Raw genomic sequence first — 7,270 nt, forward strand, 5'->3', positions numbered from 1 at the left:
GAATTTTTAGAGTTACAAGATAACTTAAAGGATTGGTGTCATATTGTATTGGAGAAAAAATTGTCACCATGTTTAAAGATGGTGGAAAACAGACTAATTTACATTCCTTGCGAGCTTTAAGTTATGCAAATATTTGAGGTTAGATTTTCGTAGATTAAGAAAACCAAGTCTCGGCTACCTTAGGACATTACTTGAGCTTGAAGTTTTTAATAAAAAAAAACCTGTAATATAGTGTGTGGTTTCGGGAGGGTCACCACTTTTGAGACCACGATATCTTTAGCAATTTTAGAATTTTTAAGCTGAAATTCATGTCACAAATAGATACACCCAGGGAATGATTTTATTTGCATTTGTTGAAAGCATGTGAAGATGGTGGATGAAAAATTGATGTTTCATTTTCTGAGGTAGCTCCAAATTCTGATGCCACTTTCAAATATCTGCCTAAACTACATTTTTGGACATTGAGAAAAGATACTTAAATATTTTAGGCCATTTCTTAAGCTATGGTTTGACAAATATATTTTTTTAACAATATAGTGCATATGTATGTTGGGATCCAAATGGGGGACATTAATGTTTTATCCATGGGAACTGTTAGTTTCATAGCAACCAGATGGATAGAGTATTCAATTTGGATGAAATCAGTCAAGACAATTAAATATGTCAGCCTTATAATTTTGGCATGGTTAATACACAGGGGAGATATTTAAACTTGAAACATCCACAAAAATAATGGGAAAACACAACTGTGAACAAACTGTATTGAAGCAGATTTAAAAGTGTGTGTGCAGCTACCGTATGTTGTATAGTTGTATAAGTTGCATATCCAGGGTGGCTACTCACCGGGAATTCCTTGAATTCTGGGAATTATGCGTGAATAATTGGCTCCAGGAACTCTGCATGAATTTTTCTCCTTAGACATGAAAAATTGCAACATTTATTAAATCCATATCCCACTGAGGGCATCCCCGATGGTGCAGTGGTAGCATCGTCGCCTCTTAATCAAGGGGTCCCGGGTTCAATACTGGTGGAGGCACATAGTGGTTCGGATCCCACTTTTAACTGAAGCTCCAGTCCCAATTAGACTTTCTGTGCATAAAATGGACTTAAAACACCAACTCAATCAATCAAACCATATCCCATTGAATTTATAAATGCTCTGAGGCAAGTTTTTAACCGATCAATTTTATTTTTATCAAGGACGGAAAAGAAAGCTACATGAAAAATAAAATTGAACTCTCTTGATCCTTTTACTTTCTTAGTGTCCTTTGTAGAACAATCTATCTGATAGATGGAAGATTATTGCAAGATAATATATCCTGAAGTTCAATAGGTAAATTTCAGCTTAAAATTCTTATACATTTAACAATTTTTCGTACATTAGTATATCCTGTAACATTAGTAACTTGTGTTTGTAGATGTATTTCAAGTCTGAATATGTGAAATCCAAATATAAAGTCCGCACCTTAAATTTAATATTTGAAATATACATATGTGCCATTTATTTGAATTGATTTAGAATTTTTGGATACATTGGAATGACACAGACCCTTTATATTGTTAATATACAGGGTTATTATAAATGGTTGACCCTATTTCATAAATTCACTGTAGCTTTATTATTTGACATATTGTCAAAAAAATTTGCATACGTATAGAAAAACTCAAAAAGTTTTTTTGTGTTGCAGGTTCGCTTGGGATTTCTGCCACGAGAGCGCAGCAGTGAGCATTTAATCAATATGGCGACAGGCAGAGAGAAAGCTTATGTTGTGCTCGAGTTTCATTCACATCAGTCTGTCGTAACAGTGCAACGACACTTCCGAACGAAGTTCAACAAAGATCCACCAACTGCCAAGTCCATTCGGCGATGGTATGCACAATTTACAGCTTCAGGATGCCTCTGTAAGGGGAAATCAACTGGTCAGCCTACAGTGACTGAAGAAACGGTTGAGCACGTGCGAGCGAGTTTTGCACGAAGCCCACAGAAGTCGACGAACAAAGCAAGCAGAGAGCTGAACATTCCACAGCTTACCGTTTGGAAGATCTTACGGAAACGATTGAAGCAGAAGCCTTACTGCTTGCAATTGCTACAAGCCCTGACGCCTGATGACAAAGTCATACGCTTTGAATTTTCGGCACAGTTACAACAGCTTATGGAAGAAGAAGATGGGTTTTGTGAGAAACTCATCTTTAGTGATGAAGCAACATTTTTTTTGTGAATGGAGCAGTGAACAGACACAATGTGCGAATCTGGGGGACAGAGACTCCCCACGCTGTGGTGCAGCACATTAAAAACTCACCAAAGGTTAATGTGTTTTGTGTAGTCTCACGGTGTAAAGTTTATGGCCCCTTTTTCTTCTCAGAACAGACCGTGACAGGACACGTGTATCTGGACATGCTGGAATTGGAAACAGATTGTGTGGACTTCATCTTCCAACAGGATGGTACTCCACCCCACTTCCATCTCGATGTTCGTAAATTCCTAAACAGGAGATTGACAAACCGATGGATCGGTCGTGGTGGGGATGATGATCAGCCATTCCTGCCATGGCCTCCACGCTCTCTGGACCTAACCCCATGTGATTTTTTTTGTGTGGGGTTATTTGAAGGATACAGTGTTTATGCCTCCGCTACCAACAAACCTAACAGAACTGAGAGCTCACATCAACAGTGCTTTTCAATGGATTGATAGGGTCATGCTGCACCGAGTGTTGGAAGAACTTGATTATTGACTTGATATTTGCAGAATTGCTTGGGGGGAACATATAGAACACTTGTAATATGTCACAAAAAAACTTTTTGAGTTTTTCTATACGTCTGAAAAGTTTTTTGACAATATGTCAAATAATAAAGCTACAGTGAATTTATGAAATCTGGTCAATCGTTTATAATAACCCTGTATTTGTATGTGTATGTGTGTGGGTGCTGAGAAGCGGTAATGTGTAATGTTGAAAAAGAGGAAACATCTTCTGGTGACCTTCAATATTTGTAAAGTTCACCTTGAAAACTGGGAATTATACTTGAATTTTATCATGGTCCTAGAGTGGCCACCCTGATATAGCACCGCCCCATGAAGGCACATTCAGGGGATATGCGGGTAGGGCCCGACATATTATTGATCTTGGCCATTTTGGAGGTGATGTGATCACAACCAAACTCCGGCTGCCTATACCCCCCAGAACCCATTGATTTGAGGTTGGGTGAGTTCCACATCTGCTTTACGCAGCGAAAAGACTGGAAAAATTACGACCTTAGATTACCCATCCCAAGATTCGAACCTGGGTCTTCTGCATGGCAGTCAGCCAGCCTGTCTACTTTTTTTTACGTAATAAAAGTAATACTGCTAAGCAGTAGTATCACCCTTTTCTCATTGAGACAAACATCCACGTCTGAACCAGGATTCGAACCCGGGACCCCTGGCATTGCAGGGTGTTGTGCTAACCCCTCTGCACGGAGGTTGACTAAACCACCACAGCTATCAAGCATTAGTATAGTATTGCAATGCGCAACCCTGGGAACTGATTACAGATCTATTAACTGTTACACTACAGAACCTTGAATAACGTAGTGTGGAAAACGGCATGGTTCTGGGCTCTCTGGCTGGTTCCACTCGAATATGATACCGCTAGAGGTGCTAGTGTTGGTCTCGGTGCATGGTATTAGTCTGCTTATAATGGAAGTAAATGGAGTTTTCGCTGTAACATCTGATTCTTTTACATGAAGCATTTCTATGAATGTGATAATTGATATGATATTTAGTACAGTGGTCGCGAAGATATTAACAAACATTCTAGACAGTCGACCACGTCCTGTTATCGTTATACTTTCATTAATAATAAGGGAGAAAAAATACACGTGGAATGCTCTTGGTAACTAAATTTTTGTGTAAGAATTAGGTTCATAATTATTATTATCATCATCATTTCTTTTAAAGATATACACACTGAAGCATTTATATTTTTTATATATACTGTTTCTTTTCTTCCGCTTTAAACTAATCGCGGCAATGATGATTGCATGAAACGACAAGGGGAAACCCACAAAACGTCCTTAATGCCATCGACATGAGTGTAAGGAAACTTTCAGACCAATGGGACAAGTGACACGGGATGTTTACACTGATGTGACTAGTGGCACAGACACTTCCAGACTGTAAAATAACATTCATTGCGCATGAGGGTCGAAACAGCAAACGACACGTTCATATGTCGTATTGGCATGCTACTTGTTACTTCGGTACTAAGTGACAAGCGACAGCCTTGAAATGGTACTTCAGTCTATTTGCAAGCGTTTGCTGCCAATTGTGATAAGCCACACTTGTAGCTTTGTTGCTTGTGTGTCACTTAAACTGGGCCATTTCCTCAATAGCTTGCAACGTGTTGCCGTGGTTTGTTGTTTGCGCATGCACGATGCAATGAGCATCTTGCTTTAGGGATATTGCGCACCAAAGCGGCACGCGACACTTATCGCTTGAGGATTTCACCAACCGAACGCTAGCCTGTGCTGCCTGTCATGCCTTTACAATGTGAAATGTTGCTCTTCACTGGCTCGTTTCCAAGCGACATGTGTTGCGTCTCGCTTCAGTAAATAAGTTGCCTTGGACCAAAGGACCCATGTCGCTTTGGTGTGAAATCCTCGTATCGTTTGTCATGTGTTGCTTTGGTCTAAAATCTCCTTGAGGAAACGGTGCAGTCAGAGCTTATGTCCCTACAGTTCGAAAGGCTGCATTGATTACCGACTGCTCGCTTTCAAGTGACACTTGTGGTTTGTCGCCTTGGTATGAAATATCTCAGGATACTATTTATATTCTAATAACATCGAAAAATAAACTCTAATACATAGTCCAAGACCTGACGTCCAGAATCACATTGCAACGTTTCTTCTTGTGTTACGCACACATGCTATTTATTTATTCATTTTATTTTACTTTTCTTTCCAAATTAATGCCATTTCGTGTCAGCAAATCACTCCACATTCCACACAACGTTATTCAAGGCGCTGTAGTTACGCCATCCAGCAAGAGTAGAATCAAACTGTTGGTCAAATTTTTCAGAACATAGTATTTTTGGCTGTACAACACTTTGGCTGTACGGTCATGCTTTGGGCTCCGGCTATGGGACGCGTGCAGGTTTGAGTCTCCCTGGGGAAACGTAACAGCTTTTCTATTGAGATTTCGGCCTGTGTATGAAACTGGTGAACACTCACCATCATGATTAAATTGGGAAACTACGAATGAGTAGCGTAACCCTGTCATAAAAACCTACGACAACGACTGGGGGTTCATCGTGCTGACTACACGTCACCCCGTAATTGGTTGTATGATCTCCCAACTCAGAGTAGGATCAGGTGAAATTGCAGTCGGTAGGTAGGCCTGGGCCCCCCAATGGTCTGCAGCACGGGTTTGTATGCTTTTAGTTTAATTATTTCAAGGTGTGAGACCTTGACTGTCAACTCTTAACTATGTTAACAGAAAATATTAAATAGTTTCTGATTCAGTGAACTAAAACAGTACAAATTGAATGCTCCAATATATTACTATAAGGGAAAAATGTATTTCATTTTTAAAATATATATATTTGTAAACATAACATGAAAAACCCCAATAAAACCCAATTTTGACCAGGTTTAATCGGGTTTTATCTGAGAAAAAACCGGGCAAAATGCCAACCCTGATGGAAACTGGCAAGAAATGTCAAAAGCAGATTCATATCTTGCTAGGGCAGGTGGAAAATTTAGGTAACAGTATGGTTTTATATTGATTCAACAATAACATTTCGCATTTATGATTTTTAGAGTGCTAGTTAGGTAGTCTTGTTTGTAGAACTAGCTAGGATAGTCTGAAAAAAACAAAACAATCTGTAACATGGAACATGAAAGGGTGAAATTGCAATAACAACGTAGTGTAAGGGTAAAAATAATCGATGTTTCTCACAATTATTTAAGCAGTTTGATATGCAATATTACTATCTTGTCGAAAATATAATTTTAATTCATTGCAAAAAATGCGTCAATAAAAAAAATACTTGTTGCGCATTGGCATGAAATTGGTTACGCTGAGCTTAGATGTGTTCATTCTTTACGGCATTTCTAAAATTGCTTACCTGTTACATAAATTTCGGTAAGACTGCAGAATATGGGCTGCTTAGGAGGAACGCGGTTCATAATTTTTTGGTAACGTTTTGTAGTTAGTAATCGGGAAAAGTAAGTTTTAAGGTGCAGAAATTTTTCTTTAAAAAAACAACAGAAAAACGTGTCCAGGTTGGGCGGTATTGAAATCGTAGCAACGAAGGAAAAGGCATATTCCTGCACAAATCTAGTGAAAGCAAAAAATGCCTATGTTGTTAGGTAGCTAGGTTTAGTTCACGGTAACACTTTACTATACCGGAGACGGATTTCTTCAAACTTACAGGAGAAAGTACATACGCAAATCATTTTCTGTAGCATTGTTGATGTTCGGGAATGTAGTTTTGATCCATTTTAATGCGAATGCATGTGGTTTTCTACGAAAATCTATTTCCGACGCGCTATTGCTGCTGCTACAAGCCGATGTTGTCCGTATATGCTAAATTGAACGAAAGGAGTGCTAATGGAACCTAACCTAACAGGCCTAACCTAACCTACTAGGCATACCTCATCCCCGTGATGGTTCATGCGGCTATTGTGAATTTTTGGGCTAACGTCAATGGTTTTTGGGGCTACCCATGGATGTTTTGTGGGAAATAAGGAACAACAGTAAGTACTCGTTAATGTAAGAAATAGACATTATTTTCATTAGAAATTCATTATTTCACTTCAAGAAATGTTCCGCAATACAGAATAGTACATTAGCAATGTAACAAATTGCGAAATAAATCGTTGATAGGTGTCTCCGGTATAGTAAAGTAGTACCTAGTTCACTTAGCCTAAATAATAATTAGTCATTGTATTTATGCTAATGAAACCTAACCTAACAGGCCTAACCTAACCTTGTAGGCATTCCTCGAAGAAATAATGAAAGAAACTGTGCCTAAACAATATGGACACGAACGAATGGAGAAATGCATTGCTTTTAGTAGCAGGATAAACATTTTTCATTGTATTTAATTCTTGGAACCCAACCTAACAGGCCTAACCTAACCTTGTAAGCATTCCTCGTCTGAAATAATGAGAGAAACTGTGCGTCTGTGGGTGGAATCCGGAGCGACAAATCAACTCAAATGCCGTGAAATGAAGGGTCTCACTTATTGCACAACACTTGAGCGCGTAAACAATATGGACGCGAACAAATGGA

The 7,270-nt window shown here is 38.9% G+C and overlaps 1 protein-coding gene across 6 annotated transcripts in view; it reads right to left on the reverse strand.

Moving 5' to 3' along the window:
• The window catches only part of Trmt61 (tRNA methyltransferase 61), a 119,951-nt gene that overhangs the window by 111,444 nt on the left and 1,237 nt on the right, over positions 1-7,270 (reverse strand). Inside the window, exon 1 of one of the 6 annotated variants that reach the window (XM_083118739.1) lies at positions 7,118-7,137. The exons of the other annotated variants lie outside the window; for them this stretch is intronic. The gene's annotated coding sequence lies outside the window, so the exon portion shown is untranslated. Of the gene's footprint in view, positions 1-7,117; positions 7,138-7,270 lie in introns of those variants that run through there. 6 annotated transcript variants of the gene reach the window in all.

Source organism: Lepisma saccharinum, chromosome 3, assembly GCF_977018435.1.
Source record: "Lepisma saccharinum chromosome 3, izLepSacc3.1, whole genome shotgun sequence".
In the NCBI taxonomy this organism is placed as follows: domain Eukaryota; kingdom Metazoa; phylum Arthropoda; class Insecta; order Zygentoma; family Lepismatidae; genus Lepisma; species Lepisma saccharinum.